This window comes from Theobroma cacao, chromosome 9 (assembly GCF_053813885.1).
Source record: "Theobroma cacao isolate CCN51 chromosome 9, ASM5381388v1, whole genome shotgun sequence".
Taxonomy (NCBI): domain Eukaryota; kingdom Viridiplantae; phylum Streptophyta; class Magnoliopsida; order Malvales; family Malvaceae; genus Theobroma; species Theobroma cacao.
The window spans coordinates 30,523,836-30,544,541 of record NC_142647.1 but is presented as its reverse complement, the minus strand read 5'-3'; the positions used below and the strand labels follow the sequence as shown (position 1 = coordinate 30,544,541).

The following is a 20,706-nucleotide window of genomic DNA, read 5'->3' as shown; positions in this document are numbered from 1 at the left end:
GTTTCTATACCTCAATTGCACCCAAATTGACTTAATGTCCCTTAGTGTGGTGCAAATTATCAGTCTCGACAATAAATTACAAAAATACCCCTAATGGGTAAAAATTCGTATTTTTGCTTCGAAAATTTCCATTATTTTTTTAGGCTCATAATTCATCATTTCTTAACCAATTCTCCTAGAATAAAAATCAAACTCATCCTCACTCATACATGGTAAATTCGGCCATTAATGGTTGTGGGAGAAAATAAATTCTTTTCTTGTTGTTTGGTTTCTAAATATGCTAAACTAACTAAAAACACTAACATAACTTAAAATCAAATTAATCTAACAACTTTCTCTCTCCTAGCCCATTTTGATCAGCCAACAATTCATCATAAAAACGTGTAATTTAAGCATGGAAAATAAGGAGAAATGCTTAAGGAAAATAGATTTCAAGCTTAATTTGAAAAATCCAACCTTTTTCACTTGTTTTCCTTGATTTTCCACACTTTTTCTCTTGAAATTCCTCACCTAGGGTTTGTTCTTCCTCTCTTTCTCTCTCTTCCTTGCTTGGCCGAATATTTGGAGAGTAATGGGCTGATTTATGCTGATTTTTTAGTTAAATAATAAAATATCCTAAGCTTGACACATGGCATTTTCTTATTGGTCCATTTTTTAAATTTTAAAAATTTAGACATTTTATCTCCACTACATGATTAGTCAAGGGTCAAAGATGAAGATAAAGGAAGACCATGTGCTGAAAAAAATGTCTTGATGGTGGAAAATTACAATTTTGCCCTTGGGGTGGCAAAATTACCATTTTACCCTTTTACTCCAAATTATACCAAAATTAAAATTTTTCACTTCTAAATCTCAAATCATACTCCAATAAGTCAAATTATACTCCAATAAGTCAAATGGGGTCAAAAAAATCTTTTCTAAAATTTCCATTTTGTCCTTAGGTGGCAAATGACCATTTTACCCCTGGATAGTGAAAATTCCGGTTTGACTCCAAATTGATCCTCAAACTCCGAATTACCATTTTAAGTCATCCATGGACTGTGAAACTCTTAATCTCACCTTAAAATTCTTATTTGATCTAGTTCGAGGATTAAATCAACTTTGTTGTACCTCTAGGTACAATACCGACTTTTGTAAATTTTTTAGGACTCTCCTAGCATGCAATCATGCTATCATCACATGTATGTCATGAATAGTATTTTATAAGGTCGGGCTTTACATATAAAGTTATAAAACCATTTAAAGCGAGTAACAAGGCCTTTGAAGGCATGAGTGCCTATAAACAGACTTTTCTTGTCAATGGATGGCTTTCGCTTAACGTTTCCTAATGCAAACATCTAATTGTAATCCGCTTTAACCAAAAATGAAAAGCAATTCAATTTAAAATCATTTTATAAAGAAATAAAACCACTTAAAATGAGTGATAGGGTATTTGAAGGTGTGTGTGACAATAAATAGACTTTTCTCGTCAATGGGTCGCTTTCGCTACACATTTCTCAAAACAAACATCCAATTATGATATGGTTTAACAAAAAATGAAAAAAAAATTTGATTTAAAAAAATTTATAAGACAATAAAACCATTTAAAGCAAGTAACTAGGCTTTCGAAGGTATGAGTGACTATAAATGGACTTTTATTGTCAATGGATGGCTTTCACTTCACATTTCCCAATGCAAACATTGAGTTATGATATGTTTTAGCTAGAAATGAAAGAAAATTCAATTTAAAATCATTTATAAAGTTATAAAAGCACTTAAAGTGAGTAAGAAGGCCTTCAAAAGCATGGCGGGCTTTAAATGGACTTTCTAGTCAATGGATGGCTTGTGTTGCATGTTTCTTGATGCGAACATCCAATGATAATCTGTTTTAATCAAAAATGAAAAAATATTCAATTTAAAATGGTTTATAAAGTTATAAAACCATTTAAAGCGAGTAACAAGGCCTTCGAAGGCATGAGTCACTATAAATAGACTTTTCTTGTCAAGGGATGGCTTTCAGTTCACGTTTCCCTATGCGAACATTCAATTTTAATAAGTTTTAACGAGAAATAAAAAAAACTTAGTTCAAAATCATTTATAAAGTTATAAAATCATTTAAAGCGAGTAACAAGGCCTTTGAAGGCATGAGTGACTATAAATAGACTTTTCTTCTCAATGGATGGCTTTTGCTTTAGGTTTCCCATTGCGAACATTTGATTACGATCTATTTTAACTAGATATGTAAAAAAATTCAATTTAAATCATTTATAAAGTTATAAAACAACTTAAAGTGAGTAACTAGGCTTTCGAAGACATGAGTGACAAAAAATGGACTTTTTTTGTCGATGGATGGCTTTCGCTTCACGTTTCCCAATACAAACATTGAATTGTGATCTATTTCGACCAGAAATGAAAGAAAATTCAATTTAAAATCATTTATAAAGTTATAAAACCACTTACAATGAGTGACAAGGCATTCGAAGGTATGAGTGGCTATAAATAGACTTTTCTTATCAATGGGTGGCTTTCGCTACATGTTTACCCATGTGACCATTCAACTATGATCTGCTTTAAACAAAAATGAAAAAAATTTTGATCTAAAATCATTTATAGGACTAAAAAACCATTTAAAATGAGTAACAAGGCCTTCAAAGGTATGAGGGACTATAAATAGACTTTTCTTGTCAATGAATAGCTTTCACTTCACATTTCTCAATGCGAACATTCGATTATGATCTGTTTTAACCAGAAATATAAAAAAATTCAATTTAAAATCATTTATAAAGTTATAAAACAACTTAAAGCAAGTAACTAGGCTTTCAAAGATATTAGTGACTATAAATAGACTTTTCTTGTCAATGGATGGCTTTCACTTCACGTTTCTTAATGCGAACATTGAATTGTGATTTGTTTTAGCTAGAAATGAAAGAAAATTCAATTTAAAATCATTTATAAAGTTATAAAACCACTTAAAGTAAGTAACAAGGCCTTCAAATGCATGGGTGACTATAAATTGACCTTTCTTGTCAATGGATGGCTTTCACTTTATATTTCTCAATGCAAACATTCAATTATTGCAACGACCTCTCCTCGGTCGCTGTTGGGGTCCAAGACTTTTGAAAAAGACCCGCCAAGTCTTGAACAAGCTTGTCTAGAATTTACTCGTTAATCCACTACATTCAATCACCATGTAATATTGATACTTTCATATACTAAATTGAACCATAAATATAAAATTCAATACAAACTTTTTTCCTTTCATTCATAAGTATATGCATTAAAATCTATTATCTCCAATTTAATGCTTATATAAAAGTTTAGAATTCGTTTACAACTTAATAAATAAAATGCTATGACTTAACCTCTAATAGCGGAGCGACTCAGAATAAATTGCTAGGAGATGCCTCTACCTATTCATGGTGAACTGAACGCGTCACTGACTACACGCTAGGTTGATCCCTATCTGCAAAAGGGGATAAAAAGGGGTGTGAGTCTCATAGACTCAGTGATAATCATTGACTCAGCGAGTAGGGCGTAGATGGGAAACAAGCAAAAGACAGATCAGTTGAATATAAAAATGCAAGATTATAAAAGCAGTTCGTTTCAAACGAGGGTTTGTGCCTTATATAAAAATCGAGAATTTCTTATAAAGTATAAATAATCGAGGTAATAAAATTTTTCGCATCAAAATATATTAATAATCATTTCTGAATCAAATCAATAAAATTTAGCAAGCTCCCGCGAAACCAAATAATATTTAAAATCATGCACAAATCATAACTCACCCCATATGCGAGGAATTATAGATTCATTTCATAGATAAACAAATAAGGGAGCTGCGAAAAACCGTTTCATTCCATTTTTACCATGCAGAGAAATATAATTCATAATATTAAAACTTATTTTAACTCATATAAAACCATTACATTTTTGTAAAAAATAAACAACATGGTTTATGACTTTCTTAAAAACTTGGCTTGTGCCACAATCATTCTCATACTCGGTTGTCAGGGATACCTTGGCCTAGGGCTATCCCAACCGAATCTGCCAAGGCTGTTAAAAAGTAATGTTCGCATAAATCATATTTTTATTTTGAAAACATAGCCGTTCTTTGGCGTTGGCTGAGTTCACCCTCACATGGTGGTTTTGCATGAAGTGAACTCTAAAGTGTTAACCTCATGAGTTATCCACCTGTGCCTCTCATACTGAGGTAAGATATAACGGGGTTTACCGTGCCCCTCTAATAGGCTGGTCCACGAAAACCCGCCCACTGCAGCAAGCTAAACCCACCATACAATAAAATTTGCAATAGCATGACATGACAATTATTTTACAACCCAGCTTATCAAGGCAAACAACAGTTTATACATTTTCAACACATTTACCAATCCAGCTAATCATGCCCACATTATCATAAGCCATTCGATTCAAAATACAGTTTATAACACAACAAGTAGCAGTATCCAATTACTCTTGAATTTTTTGGTTAAAATGAAATCACTTTTTAAAAGAATTCAAATTTGATCTTCAAGGGGATATTTTAAATCTTTCTCAAAATATCGGTCCCCACATCACGTTAAAACTCTCTTTTCGTAAAATGTTCATTGTAAATATTTGCATGATATTTTGTATGAAAATAGCATGGTGAATATGTAATAAATTTCATGAATGCACACCACATAAACAACAAGGCACAATTTCCTTTGATGTAAATATTTTCGAAAAGCTTGTTTCTCGGTTTAAAACACTTTACGTCTAATATATATATTTCAAATGCTTTCTAAAAATAACTTACACCCACAATTCTTTAAAATTCTATCAACGCATGCTTTCCATAAATTTTGTACTTCACGTAAAATATACGTACATGTATATATATATGGAATTTTTAAAATTGACACTCCCTACTCATCTCATAATAGTGAGATATTACTTCACTATTGATTCGTACGCGTATATAATTATTCCTATTTGTCGGTCACATACTTCGTTCGGCACGCCTCCACGACAAACTTTCCTAACAACAATTTAAACTCAGTATACTTAATCACACATTTGTATGGGTAGCAACTTAATTAAAAATTCCTTAAGCAACTTGCATATTTTTCATCCAAAATATGCACAATATTAAACTACCCATAAACTTTAAAATATTACATTAACTTACCATTGGGCCTTTTTCATTTCTTTATGATCTTTGGGCCCTCTCCATGGGCTTCTCCAATTTCCCTATTTGGGCTAAGCCCATTTATTTTTATTTCCTATTGGGCCATGCCCACTTATTTTTTATTGGGTCATGCCTACTTATTTTCTATTGGGTCATGCCCATGTATTTTCTATTGGGTCATGCCCATTTATTTTCTATTTCTTTTCTTTTCTTTTTCTTTCTTTTTCTCTTTTCCATGTTTCTTCCTTTTTCTTTCCAGCCCGTCACTTCCCTCCACCACCGTAGCTTCCTCTCAAAATCGATCACCAAAAGCCTCATTTTCTCACCCTTTTTGTTGCCATTTTCTGCCCTAAAATTAGCAGATTTCCAGCAACAAAACTCCTCAATTTTGGCAGCACAAAGCTGTCCAATTTGCCTGCACAACTACCAGCAAATAGCTCCAATTTTTTTGCACAATTTGGCAGCAAACAGCTCCAACTTTTTTGGACAAATTGGCAGTAAATAGCTCTAATTTTTCTGCACAAATTGGTAGTAAATAGCTCAAATTTTCAGCAGCCAAAGTTGTCCTTCAATGACAGCAAAAACCTCCAAAATTTCCAGCAGCAAATTCACACAATTTCAGCAGCAAAAACCTTGAATTTTCAACACCAAAATCAGCCATAATAACCTAAAAAATTCCAGCAATTAACCTAAAAAAAAAAATCAGCTTTCTTACCTCAAAATTTTCAGCTTTTTCTTCCTCCAAAAATTGTAGCAAAAAGCTCTCTTTTCCTCCCTCAAAGTGCGGTAAAATCGTGCCAAGAAAATAGCAAAATTTTTTGTTCCTTTTCTCTTCCTCTCCCACGATTTTTCTTTCCTTTCTTTTGCTTGGCTTTTGGTTCTTTCTTTCCTCTTCATAACCGACTTCTCTTCATTTTTTTTCTACTTTCATCTCACATGGCTGGCCCCACCATCATTTCTACACTATTCTCTTTTGTTTTCTTTACTTTTTTGTCTTTCTTCCTTTCTTTTGTATGGCCGGCCATTCACCTCACTTGGTTCCAAATTTAGTATTATTCCAAATGACTTTGACTTTTCTTCATTCCCATCCAAACCACATCATTCCCATTCTTGACTCATGTGGTCACTCATGTACATATAAAAATATTGTTTGACTTTTCAACATCTTTTCTTCATTATTTTATCATCCATTTTATTTTCATTTTATTTTTATTTCTTCAAAACAATAAAATTTACATATTATGCCTTAACTTCATTTTATTTGGTACTCAATCTTTCAATTTTCGTATCTTAAAATTTGATCATTCCGACACGTTTAAAAATTCTAATTTCCTTCTATCTTCCTTTTCTTATACGTGTATATTCAAAATATCGAGATCGCATTTAACGTAGTGTCACCATAATATTTAAATATTTACTTACCCGCTTTAGCTCGATTTAATAAATCACGCTAACACAATTATCGTCGTTTTCCTTCAAAATTCTTCTTTACTTCTTCTCCCCCACTTAAATTAGTCATATTCCATTTTTCATGACTAATTTTGACAACATATAAAATATTAATATTTTAATATTATTTTATTGAATAAAATATTATTTTATTTCAAAATTTTTCACTTGCCTTCTTTGGTCTCGAAACACATCATTACATCTCGGTTTACTTTCGAATCATCCTTTAGCTTACTAATTCCTTTACAACGAAAATATTATTATTTAATTATTGTTTCTGCACGCGTGAAGCATTTTATACTTGAACGCTCCTTTCATCCTTTGTCGCTCTTTAGCACGCCAATTCACATCAAACGATAATTCGTTTGATCAATAAGGTCTTATTTGTGTCCAACGAGGGTGCAGGGTATTACAATTATGATCTGTTTTAATCAGAAATGTAAAAAAATTCAAGTTAAATTGATTTGTCAAGTTATAAAACCATTTAAAATGAGTGACAAGGCATTCAACGACATGAGTGACTATAAATAGACTTTTCTTGTGAATAGATGGCTTTCGCTTCATGTTTCCCAAAGCAAACATTCAATTATGATCTGCTTTAACCAGAAATGAAAAAAAAATTAGTTCAAAATCATGATAAAGTTATAAAACCATTTAAAGTGAGAAACAAGGCCTTCAATGGCATGAGTGACTATAAATGGTCTTTTCTTGTCAATGGATGCCTTTCATTTCACGTTTCTCAATGTGAACATTCAATCATGTTCTGTTTTAAATCAAAATGAAAAAAATCAATTTAAAATGATTTATAAAGTTATAAAACCACCTAAAACGACATGGTGACACATGTCAAGTTTTAATACTTTATAATTTCCTTTATAAACTAAACATAAACTCTCCCATTTCACTCTTCATGGCCGGCCAAAGCAAAGAAAAAAGAGAAAAGAATAGAAACAAACCCTAGAGAGGAAAATTCAAGAGAAATTTGTTGAATTTCAAAGAACAAAGCAATCAAAGGTAAGATTTTTCAATTTTAGCTTAAGATCTACCTTTCCCATGCTTTCTTTTTCATTTTCTATGGATGAAACACAAGTTTCCATGAGGGAATACTTGCTGGCCGAACATAGGGAGAGAGTAATCAGACTTTCATCTTAACTATCTAAAGTAATTTATACTTGTTTTTATGATTTTAAAGAATAATGAACTTAAATTGTAAACTATTATGTTTTATAATTGAAGTGTTGGCTAAACGAAATGAGATTTATAACTTGTTTTGAAATTGAATACTGGTTTTGGAAATTGAGTAAGTGGAGACTATATACTCGTGTTTGATATATGGTTTGAATTGATGGCTTATGACAATGTGATGGCATGAATGACTGGTTTTGTGTTTGTGTGGAATATATGAACTGTTTTATTTTACCTTGATAGGCTGGGTAATATTATATTTGCCATGTCATACTGTCAAAATTTTTATTGATTTGTTGGGTTATTTGATTAGCTTACTACAGTGGGTGAGTTTTTGTGGACCAACCTATTAGAGAGGCACGGTAAACCCCGTTATATTTTACCTTAGTACGAGAGGCACGGAGGGTATCTCCTAAGGTAAGTTTAGAGTTCACTTCACGTTCAACCACCACGTGAGGATGAAACTCAGCCAATGCCAAGGAATGACTATATTTTAAAAGTAAAAACATGTTTTATCGGTATATGTCATTTTAACATCCTTGGCGGACTTGGTTGGATGCCCGGGCCAAGGTGTCCCCGAGTATGAGTTTTGGCACAAGCCAAGTTTTTAAGAGAATCATAAGCCTTGTTGATTATTTTGATGAAATGTAATTGTTTTATATGAATTGAAATGAGTTTTAAATGTTATGAATCATATTATTATGGGATGATTTAACTGTCTTCATTTACTCGGCTTTAGATGTTGTAGATGAACTTTGCTTACTCATTGGGTTTATAAAAACTCACCCCCTTCTTTATACCCATTTCAAGCTCAAGACAGTCTGTAGATAGTCGATTTTGTCGAGCGTTGCTTTTGGATTGCATCTTTAGAAATCGAAGGTCTACAGTCTTGTATATTTTCGATTATATTGGGGCCCACATGTCATTGTAGAATATTTTTGTATACCTAGTTTAGTGTGCTATTATATATATGAATTTATTTTGCTCTTACGCTATAAAAATTGTTTATGCAGGATTCTATAAATATTGTTTTATAAGAAAATAGAATATTTTATTTAATATTTTTATTTAGTTTGATTAGTCATAATTTCATTTTAAATGGATGATTTAGATTACTAAAATTATTTTTAGATAAGAAATGTATATTTTTTGATCGTATGTTGTATTTTAACCAGGTTTCAAAATTTTCGGGTAAAAATGATCAAAATACCCCTATGTGGCAGAAATTACTTTTTGTTTGTTTTGATTTAAAAATAGTTTATATTCCCTTAAAACATGATATTTAGTAACTGTTGCTCACAAGGGAGACGTAAAATTGATGCAAGAGCCTTACGAGGTTTTGGTTGACATTTCGAGTAATGAATGCCCCTATCGAGACATCACGGTGGTTGTCACGGGCTCGAAGGGAGTACCGGGTCGTGACAGAGTAACTAGGCTTTCGTAGGCATGAGTGACTATAAATGGACTTTTCTTCTAATGGATGGCTTTTACTTCATGTTTGTTGGTGTGAACATCAAATTATGATCTGTTTCAACCAAAAATGAAAAACAATTCATATTAAAATCATTTATAAAGTTATAAAACCACTTGAAACGAGTAACAAGGCTTACGAAGGGATGAGTGACTATAAATGGACTTTTCTTGTCAATGGATGACTTTCACTTCACGTTTCCTAATGCAAACATCAAATTATCATTTGTTTTAACTAGAAATGGAAAAAATTTATATTTGAAATCATTTATAAGATTCTAAAACCATTTAAAGCAAGTAACTAGGCTTCCAAAGGCATGAGTGACTATAAATGGACTTTTCTTATCAATAGATATCTTTTGCTTCACGCTTCTTGAAGCAAAAACAAATTGTGATCTCTTTTAACCAAAAATGAAAAAAATTCTGATTTAAAATCTTTTATAAGACTATAAAACCATTCAAAGCAAGTAGCTATCTTTTGAAGGCATGAGTGACATAAATGGACCTTTCTTGTCAATAGATACCTTTCACTACATGTTTCTCGATGTAAACATCAAATTACAATTTGATTTAATGAAAAATGAAAAAAAATTGATTTAAAATCATTTATAAGATTATAAAACCATTTAAAGCGAGTAACTAGGCTTTTGAAGGCATGAGTGAATATAAATGGACTTTTCTTGTTAATGGATGACTTTTTCTTCACGTTTTACAACGCAAACATCCTATTATAATATCTTTTAGCTAGAAATGAAAAATATTTCAATTTAAAATCATTTTGAAGATTATAATTGATTTTAAGTTGAATTTTTTTACCTTTTTGGTTAAAACAAATCACAATTGAATGTTTTTCTCGAGAAACGTGAAGTGAAAGCCATTCATTGAGAAGAAAAGTTCATTTATAGTCACTCATGCCTTTGAAAGCCTTATTACCAACTTTGAATGGTTTTATAATCTCATAATTTATTTTAAGTTGATTTCTTTTACATTTTTGGTTAAAACAGATTATAATTGAATGTTTACCTTAGGAAATGTGAAGCGAAAGCCATCCATTGAGAAGAAAAGTTCATTTATAGTCACTCATGGCTTCAAAAGCCTTATTACTTGCTTTAAATGGTTTTATAATCTCATAATTGATTTTAAGTTGAATTTTTTACCTTTTTGGTAGAAACAGATTATAATTGAATATTTGCCTCAAGAAATGTGAAGCGAAAGCCATTCATTGAGAAGAAAACTTCATTTATAGTCACTCATGCCTTCGAAAGCCTTATTACTCACTTTAAATGGTTTTATAATCTTATAATTGATTTTAAGTTGAATTTTTTTACCTTTTTGATTAAAACAGATCATAATTGAATATTTACCTCGAGAAACGTGAAACGAAAGCCATTCATTGAGAAGAAAACTTTCATTAATAGTCATTCATGCCTTCAAAAGCCTTATTGCTCACTTTGAATGGTTTTATAATCCCATAATTGATTTTCAGTTGATTTTTTTTACATGTTTGGTTAAAACATATTATAATTGAATGTCTACCTCGAGAAACTTGAAGTGAAAGCCATTCATTGGCAAGAAAAGTCCATTTATAGTTACTCATGCCTTCGAAAACCTTATTACTCACTTTAAAAGGTTTTATAATCTCATAATTGATTTTAAGTTGAATTTTTTTTACATTTTTGCTTAAAACATATTATAATTGAATGTTTACCTAGGTGAAACATAAAGCAAAAGCCTTTCATTAAGAAGAAAAGTACATTTATAGTCACTCATGGTTTTGAATGCCTTATTAGTCACTTTAAATGGTTTTGTAATCTCATAATTGATTTTAAGTTGAATTGTTTTACCTTTTTGGTTAAAACAGATCATAATTTAATATTTGCCTTGGGAAACATGAAGCGAAAGCAATTTGTTGAGAAGAAAACTTCATTTATAGTCGCTTATGCCATCAAAAGCCTTATTACTCACTTTAAATGGTTTTAGAATCTCATAATTAATTTTCAGTTAATTTTTTTACCTATTTGGTTAAAACATATCACAATTGAAAATTTACCTGAGGAAATGTGAAGCGAAAGCCATTCGTTGAGAAGAAAACTTCATTTATAGTCACTCATGCCTTCGAAAGCCTTATTACTTGGTTTAAATGGTTTTATAAACTCATAATTGATTTTACACTGATTTTTTTTATATTTTTGGTTAAGACAGATTATAATTGAATGTTTACCTTAAGAAACGTGAGTTGAAAGATATCCATTGGTAAGAAAAGTCTATTTATAGTCACTTATGCCTTCAAAAGCCTTATTACTCACTTTATATGGTTTTATAACATCATAATTGATTTTAAGTTGAATTTTTTTTGCCTTTTTGGTTAAAACAGATTATAATTAAATGTTTACCTTCTGAAACATGAGTGAAAGATATTCATTGAGAAGAAAAGTTCATTTATAGTCACTCATACCTTCAAAAGCCTTATTACTCGCGTTAAATGGTTTTATAATTTCATAATTGATTTTAATTTGAATTTTTTTACCTTTTTGGTTAAAACAGATTATAATTGAATATTTACCTCAAGACGTGTGAAGTGAAAGCCATCCATTGGGAAGAAAAATTCATTTATAGTCACTCATGCCTTCAAAAGCCTTATTATTAGCTTTAAATGGTTTTATAATCTCATAATTGACTTTATGTTGAATCTTTTGACCTTTTTGGTTAAAATAGACTATAATTGAATATTTGCCTTGGGAATCATGAAACAAAAGCCATTTATTGACAAAAAAAGTTCATTTATAGTCACCCTCGCCTTCGAAAGCCTTATTACTCGCTTTAAATGGTTTTATAATCTCATTATTGATTTTAAGTTGAATGTTTTTACCTTTTTTGGTTAAAGCATATCATAATTGAATATTTGCCTTGAGAAATGTGATGCTAAAGCCATCCATTGAGAAGAAAAGTTCATTTATAGTCACTCATGCCTTCGAAAGCCTTATTACTCACTTTAAATAGTTTTATAATCTCATAATTGATTTTAAGTTGATTTTTTCTGCATTTTTGGTCAAAACAGATTATAATTGAATGTTTACCTCGAGAAACATGAAGCGAAAGCCATTCATTAAGAAGAAAAGTTCATTTATAGTCACTTATACCTTCGAAAGACATGTTACTCACTTTAAATGGTTTTATTATCTCATAATCGATTTTAAGTTGAATTTTTTTACCTTTTTGGTTAAAACAAATTATAATTGACTATTTGCGTTGGGAAACGTGAAGCGAAAGCCATCCATTGAGAAGAAAAGTCCATTTATAGTCACCCATGACTACGAAAGCCTTATTACTTGCTTTAAATGGTTTTATAATCTCATAATTGATTTTAAGTTCAATTTTTTTTTACATTTTTGGTTAAAATAGATTACAATTGAATGTTTATCTCAAGAAACGTGAAGCAAAAGCCCTCCATTGACAAGAAAAGTCCATTTATAATCACTCATGCCTTTGAAAGCCTTATTACTTGCTTTAAATGGTCTTATAATCTCATAATTGATATTAAGTTGAATTTCTTTTACATTTTTTGTTAAAACAGATTATAATTGAATGTTTACCTTAGGAAACATGAAGCGAAAGCCGTCCATTGACAAAAAAAGTCCATTTATAGTCACTCATGGCTTCAAAAGCCTTTTTACTCGCTTTAAATGGTTTTATAATCTCATAATTGATTTTAAGTTGAATTTTTTAACCTTTTTTGGTTAAAACAGATTATAATTGAATGCTTCCATTGGGAAACGTGAAGAAAAAGCCATCTGTTGACAAAAAAAGTACATTCACAATCACTCATGCCTTTAAAAAACTTATTACTCATTTTAATGGTTTTATAATCTCATAATTAATTTTAGGTTGAATTTTTTTACCTTTTTGGTTAAAACAGATTATAATTGACTATTGCATCAGGAAACGTGAAGCGAAAGCCATCCATTGAGAAGAAAAGTCTATTTATAGTCACTCATGATTTCGAAAGCCTTATTACTCACTTTAAATGGTTTTATAATTTCATAATTGATTTTAAATTGAATTTTTTTACATTTTTTATTAAAATAGATTATAATTAAATGTTTACCTCGAGAAACGTAAAGCAAAATCCATTTGTTGAGAAGAAAAGTTCATTTATAGTCACTCATACTTTCGAAAGCCTTATTACTCACTTTGAATGGTTTTATAATCCCATAATCGATTTTAAGTTGATTTTGTCTTACATTTTTGGTTAAAACAGATCATAATTGAATGTTTACCTTAGGAAACGAGAAGCGAAACCTATGCATTTACAAGAAAACTCCACCTATTGTCACTCATGCTTTTGAAAGCCTTATTACTCACTTTAAATGATTTTCTAGTCTCATAATTGATTTTAAGTTTAATTTTTTTGCCTTTTTGGTTAAAAAAGATTATAAGTGAAATTTGCCTCTGAAAACGTGAAGCAAAAGCCATCCGTTAGGAAGAAAAGTTCATTTATAGTCACTCATACCTTCGAAAGCCTTATTAGTTGCTTTAAATGATTTTACATTCTCATAATTGATTTCAAGTTGAATTTTTTTACATTTTTAGTTAAAATCGATTATAATTGAATGTTTACCTCGAGAAATATGAAGCGAAAGCCATCCATTGGGATGAAAAGATTATTTATAGTCACTTATGCCTTTGAAAGCCTTATTACTCACCTTAAATGGTTTTGTAATCTCATAATTGATATTAAGTTGAATTTTTTTGACTTTTTGGTTAAAACAGATTATAATTAAATATTTACCTCGAGAAACATGAAGTAGAAGCCATGCATTTGCAAGAAAACTCCATTTATTGTCACTCATGCGTTTGAAAGCCTTATTACTCTCTTTAAATGATTTTATAATCTCATAATTGATTTTAAGATTATTTTTTTCACATTATTGGTTAAAACAGATTATAATTGAATGTTTACCTTGAGAAATATGAAGAAAAAGCTATCCATTGCAAGAAAAGTCCATTTACAGTCACTCATGCCTTTGAAAGCCTTATTACTCACTTTAAATGGTTTTATAATCTCATAATTGATTTTAAGTTGAATTTTTTTACCTTTTTGGTTAAAACAGTTCATAATTGAATATTTGCATCAAGAAACATGAAGTGAAAGCCCTTCATTGAAAAGAAAAGTTCATTTATAGTCATTCATGCCTCCGGAAGCCTTATTACCCGCTTTAACTTGTTTTACAATCTCATAATTGATTTTAAGGTATTTTTTTTACATTTTGGGTTAAAACAGATATTAATTGAATGTTTACCTTGGAAAATGTGAAGCGAAAGCCATCCATTAGGAAGAAAAGTTCATTTATAGTCACTTATACCTTCAAAAGCCTTATTACTCTCTTTAAATGGTTTTATAATCTCATAATTATTTTATGTTGAATTTTTTTACCTTCTTGGTTAAAACAGATTATAATTGAATATTTACCTCAAGAAACGTGAAGCAAAAGCCATTCATTGAGTAGAAAACTTCATTTATAGTTACTCATGCCTTCACAAGCCTTATTACTCACTTTAAATGGTTTTATAAACTTATAATTGATTTTAAGTTGATTTTTTTTTTACATTTTTGGTCAACACAGATTATAATTGAATGTTTCCCCCAAAAAACATGAAGCGAAAGCCATCCATTGACAAGAAAAGTCCATTTATAGTCACTCATGCATTCGAAAGCCTTATTACTCACTTTAAATGGTTTTGTAATCTCATAATTGATTTTAAGTTGAATTTTTTTACGTTTTTGGTTAAAACATATCACAATTGAATATTTGCCTTGGGAAACATTGTCAAACGCAGCTCTATTATATAGTTGCCATGTCATTCATGTACTTGATAGCATGTCTGCATACTTGGATGCCTCGATAAATTGTTAAAAGTCGGTATTGTACCTAGTGGTATAATTAAGTCGATTAAAGCCTAGAACTAGTCCAAATAGAGATTTTAGGATGTATTTGAGAGTTATTGAACCTTAGAATGTCTTAATATGGTGATTTGGAGTTCGAGGATTGATTTAGAGTCCAATCGAGAATTTTTATAACGTAGGGGTAAAATGGTCATTTTGCCACTCGAGGGCAAAATTGGAATGTTGGAAGAGATTTTTGACCAAGTTTGACTAGTTGGAACATAATTTGAATTTGAGAAGTGAAAAATTTCAATTCCGAGAATAAGGGCAAAACGGTCTTTTCACGTGTCCACGAGGACGTAATTGGAATTTTTGAAATTTTACACCACCATGACACTTGTCAAGCCTATGAATTTCATCTATTATCATTTTATACTTTGGATAATTATGGGATTATATGTGGTGGTAAGAGAATGCTTAATTGTTAAGTTTTAACCATGGACCAATCAAGTGGTGACACGTGTCAAGTTTTAATTGTTTTATAATTTCCTTTATAAACCAACATAAACTCTCCCATTCACTCTCTCATAGCCGTCAAAGCCAAAGAACAAAGGGGGAAAGAATAGAAAGACCCTAAGGAGGAAAAATTCAAGAGAAATTCATTGGATTTTCGAAAAACGAAGCGATCGGAGGTAAGATTACGCGATTTAGCTTAAGATCTACCTTACCCATGCTTTCTTTTTCATTTTCTATGGTTGAAACTCAAGTTTCCATGATGGAAGCATATTGGCCGAATCAAGGGAGGAAGGTTTTGAGGATGGGCTTTGCTAGATCTCATGTTATCTAGGCATCTTTAGTGTTTTGTGATATTCGATATGAAAAACAAGCAAGAAAATAACATGTTCTTCATCAAACCCTAATTGGCTGAATTCTATAGGGAATATTTCGAAGATGAATTTTGTCATATTTCATGTTTTCTTGCTCGTATTTGATGATTCATGATATCGGATATCAAAAAAGGTTATCAAAAAGTATAGTTCCTTTAGTAAACTACTTGAACGATAATGAGAAAATTATAGTAAATGGACTTAGAATTGATTTCTAATGAGGTATACGGACTTATTGGAGTACAGAAAGTGCAATAATCTATTTAGAGTTGAATTGGATGTTTCGGCTAATTAAACAATGTATAGTGCGAGTTAGGTTGAATACCATTTTAGTCCAACAACAATTGAACTTACGTAGAACACCATCTTTAAGTGATTATTCAAACACTTCTCATTCAATTTCATACATTCATAAAGAGCTTGAAATAGTTTTATAACAGTTTGGCACAAATATATTTAATTACTTGTTATGTATTATGTATAGGTGGTGAGCCCTCTGGTAAGGATAAGGATATCGTACCCGAGGACCAGGAGTAGGAGTACTCCCGTTATAGTGAGTAATAGACTTTCATCTTAACTATCTAAAGTTGTTTCTACTCGTTTTTATGTTTTAAAGAATAATGAGTTTAAATTGTAAATTATTATGTTTTAAAATTGAAGTGTTGGTTAAACGAAATGAGATTTATAACTTGTTTTGAAATCGAATACTGGTTTTGGAAATTGAGTAAGTGGAGACTATATACTTGTGTTATATATATGTTTTGACATATGGTTTGAATTGATGGCTTATGACAATGTGATGGCATGAATGGCTGGATTTGTGTTTGTGTGGAATATATGAATTGTTTTGTTTTACCTTGACAGGCTGGATAATATCATATTAGCCATGTCATGCTACTGAAATTTTTATTGATTTGGTAGGGTAAGTGATTAGCTTACTGCAGTGGGTGGGTTTCCGTGGACCAGCCTAATAGAGGGGCACAGTAAACCCCGTTATATTTTACCTTAGTATGAGAGGCACGAAGGGTATCTCCTAAGGTAGTTTAGAGTTCACTTCACACCGAACCACCAAGTGAGGGTGAAACTCAGCCAACACCAAGGAACTGCTATGTTTTTAAACGTAAAAACATGTTTTATGTGTATATGTTATTTTAACAGCCTTGGCGAACTCGGTTAGATGCCCGACGCAAGGTGTCATCGAGTACGAGTTTTGGCACGAGCCAAGTTTTAAGAGAGTCATAAGCCTTACTGATTATTTTTGATGAAATGTAATTGTTTTATATGGTTGAAATGAGTTTTAATGTTATGAATCATATTATGAAGAGATGTTTTAATTGTCTTCATTTACTTGGCTTTAGATGTTATAGATGAACTTTGCTTACTCACTGGGTTTATAAAAACTCACCCCCTCCTTTTCACCCATTTCAGGTTCAGAACAGTTTGTAGACATTCGATTTTGTCGAGGGTTTGCTTTTGGATTTGCACCCTTAGAAATCGTAGGTCTACAGTCCTGTTTATTTTTGTTATTTTGGGGCTCACATGTCATTGTAGAATATCTTTGTATACCCTGGCGCTGTGTGCTATTATGTATATGAATTTATTTTGTTAGTACGCTACAGTAATTGTTTACGTAAAATTTTATAAATATTGTTTTACATGAAAATAGAATATTTTATCCAATATTTTTATTTAGTTCTATTAGTTATAAATTCACTTTAAAAAGATGATTTAGACACCTAGATTTATTTTTTTATATGAAATGTATATTTTTCATTCATATATTGTATTTTTAGCAGGTTTCGAAATTTTTGAGTAAAAATAACTAAAATACCCCTATGCGGTAGAAATTACTTTTTGATTGTCTTTGATTTGAAAATCGTCTATATTCCTTTAAAATATGATATTTAGTAACTGTTGCTCACAATGGAGGAGGAAAACTGATGCTAGAGCCTTGCAAGGTTTCAGTTGACATTTCGGGTAAGGTTTGTCTATCAGGACATCGTGATGGCTATCACGGGCTCGAAGAGAGTACCGGGTCATGACAAACATGAAGTGAAAACCATTCATTAAGAAAAAAACTACATTTACAGTCACTCATGCCTTCAAAAGCCTTATTACTTGCATTAAATGGTTTTATAATCTCATAAGTAATTATAAGTTGATTTTTTTTACATTTTTGGTTATAACAGTTTATAATTGAATGTTTACATTAGGAAACGTGAAGCAAAAGCCATCCATTGGGAAGAAAAGTTCATTTATAGTCACTCATGCCTTCAAAGGGCTTGTTACTCACTTTAACTGGTTTTATAATCTCATAATCGATTTTAAGTTGAATTTTTTTACCGTTTTGGTTAAAACATATCATAATTGAATATTTGCCATAAGAAACATGAAGCGAAAGTCATCCATTGGTAAGAAAAGTCCATTTATAGTCATTCATGCCATCAAAAGCTTTATTACTCGCTTTAAATGGTTTTATAATCTCATAATTGATTTTAAGTTGATTTTTATTACATTTTTGGTTAAAACAATTTATAATTGAATGTTTACCTTAGGAAACGCGAAGCAAAAGCCATCCATTGGAAAGAAAAGTTCATTTATAGTCACTCATGCCTACAAAAGGCTTATTACTCGCTTTAAATGGTTTTATAATCTCATAATTGATTTTAGGTTGAATTTTTTGACCTTTTCTGTTAAAACAGATCATAATTGAATATTTGCCTCAAGAAACGTGAAGCGAAAGCCATACATTGGTAAGAAAAGTCCATTTATAGTCACTCATACCATCAAAAGCTTTATTACTCACTTTAAATGGTTTTATAATCTCATAATCAATTTTAAGTTGATTTTTTTTACAGTTTTGATTAAAACAAATTATAATTGAATGTTAAACTCGAAAAACGTGAAGCGAAAGCCATTCATTAAGAAGAAAAGCTCATTTATAGTCATTCATGCCTTCAAAAGCCTTATTACTCACTTTAAATGGTTTTAGAATCTCAAAGTGATTTTAAGTTAAATTTTTTTACCTTTTGGTTAAAACATATCATTATTGAATATTCACCTCAAAAAACATGAAACGAAAGCATTCATTGAGAAGAAAAGTTCATTTATAGTCATTCTGCCTTCGAAAGCCTTATTACTTGCTTTAAATAATTTTATAATCTCATAATTGATTTTAAGTTGAATTTTTTGATCTTTTGGGTTAAAACATATCATAATTGAATATTTGCCTCAGAAAACATGAAGCGAAAGCCATGCATTTACAAGAAAACTCCACTTATTGTCACTTATGCCTTTGAAAGCCTTAGTACTCGCTTTAAATCGTTATATAATCTCATAGTCGATCTTAAGTTGAATTTTGTTGCCTTTTTGGTTAAAACAGATTATAAGTGAATATTTGCCTCTGTAAACGTAAAGCGAAAGCCATCCGTTGGAAAGAAATGTTCATTTATAGTCACTTATACCTTCGAAAGCCTTATTAGTCGCTTTAAATGGTTTTACATTCTCATAATTGATTTCAAGTTGAATTTTTTTTACATTTTTGGTTAAAACATATTAGAACTGAATGTTTGCCCTAGAAAACGTAAAGCGAAAGCCATCCATTGGGATGAAAAGTTCATTTATAGTTACTCATGCCTTCGAAAGCCTTATTACTCACTTTAAATGGTTTTATAATCTCATAATTGATATTAAGTTGAATTTTTTTACCTTTTTGGTTAAAATAGATTATAATTGAATATCTACCTAGGGAAACGTGAAGCAAAAGTCATGCATTTTCAAAAAAACTCCATTTATTGTCACTCATGTCTTCAAAAGTCTTATTACTCGCTTTAAATGATTTTATAATCTCATAATTGATTTTAAGTTGATTTTTTTTACATTCTTGGTTAAAAGAAATTTTAATTGAATGTTTACCTTGAGAAACGTGAAGCGAAAGCCATTCATTAAGAAAAAAAATTTATTTGTAGTCACTAATGCCTTCAAAAGCCTTATTACTCGCTTTAAATTATTTTATAATCTCATTATTGATTTTAAGCTGAATTTTTTTATCTTTATAGTTAAAATAGATCATAATTGAATATTTGCTTTGAAAAACATAAGCGAAAGCCATTCGTTTAGAAGAAAAGTTCATTTATATTCACTCAAGCCATCGAAAGCCTTATTACTCACTTTAAATGGTTTTATAATCTCATAATTGATTTTAAGTTGATTTGTTTTTACATTTTTGGTTAACACAAGTTATAATTGAATGTTTACCTCGGGAAACGTGAAGCAAAAGCCATCCATTGGGAAGAAAAACTCATTTATAGTCACTCATACTTTCAAAAGGCTTATTACTCGTTTTAAATGGTTTTACAATCTCATAATTGATTTTAAGTTGAATTTTTTTACCTTGTTGGTTAAAACATATCAGAATTGAATGTTTGCCTTAGGTAACATGAAGCGAAAGCCATCCAATGACAAGAAAGTCCACTTATAGTTATTCATGCCTTCGAAAGCCTTATTACTCGCTTTAAATGGTTTTATAATCTCATAATTGATTTTAAGTTGAATTTTTTTACCTTTTTGGTTAAAACAGATCATAATTGAATATTTGCCTGGGAAAATGTGAAGCGAAAGCCATCCATTGACAAGAAAAGACCATTTATAGTTACCCATTCTTTTGAAAGCCTTATTACTCGCTT

General features: G+C 30.6%; 1 long non-coding RNA gene across 2 annotated transcripts; it reads right to left on the bottom strand.

The window, feature by feature from the left end:
- Positions 1-4,792: 4,792 nt before the first annotated feature.
- LOC148760839 (uncharacterized) lies at positions 4,793-6,070 on the bottom strand. Of its 2 annotated transcripts, none has more exons than XR_016028507.1 (3): positions 5,862-6,070; positions 5,147-5,778; positions 4,793-4,996 (listed from the first exon to the last, which is right to left on the bottom strand). It is a non-coding gene; the product is annotated as an uncharacterized LOC148760839 (long non-coding RNA). The 2 variants fall into 2 exon arrangements; XR_016028506.1 differs by having other exon boundaries at positions 4,793-4,991.
- Between the last annotated feature and the right edge of the window lie 14,636 nt (positions 6,071-20,706).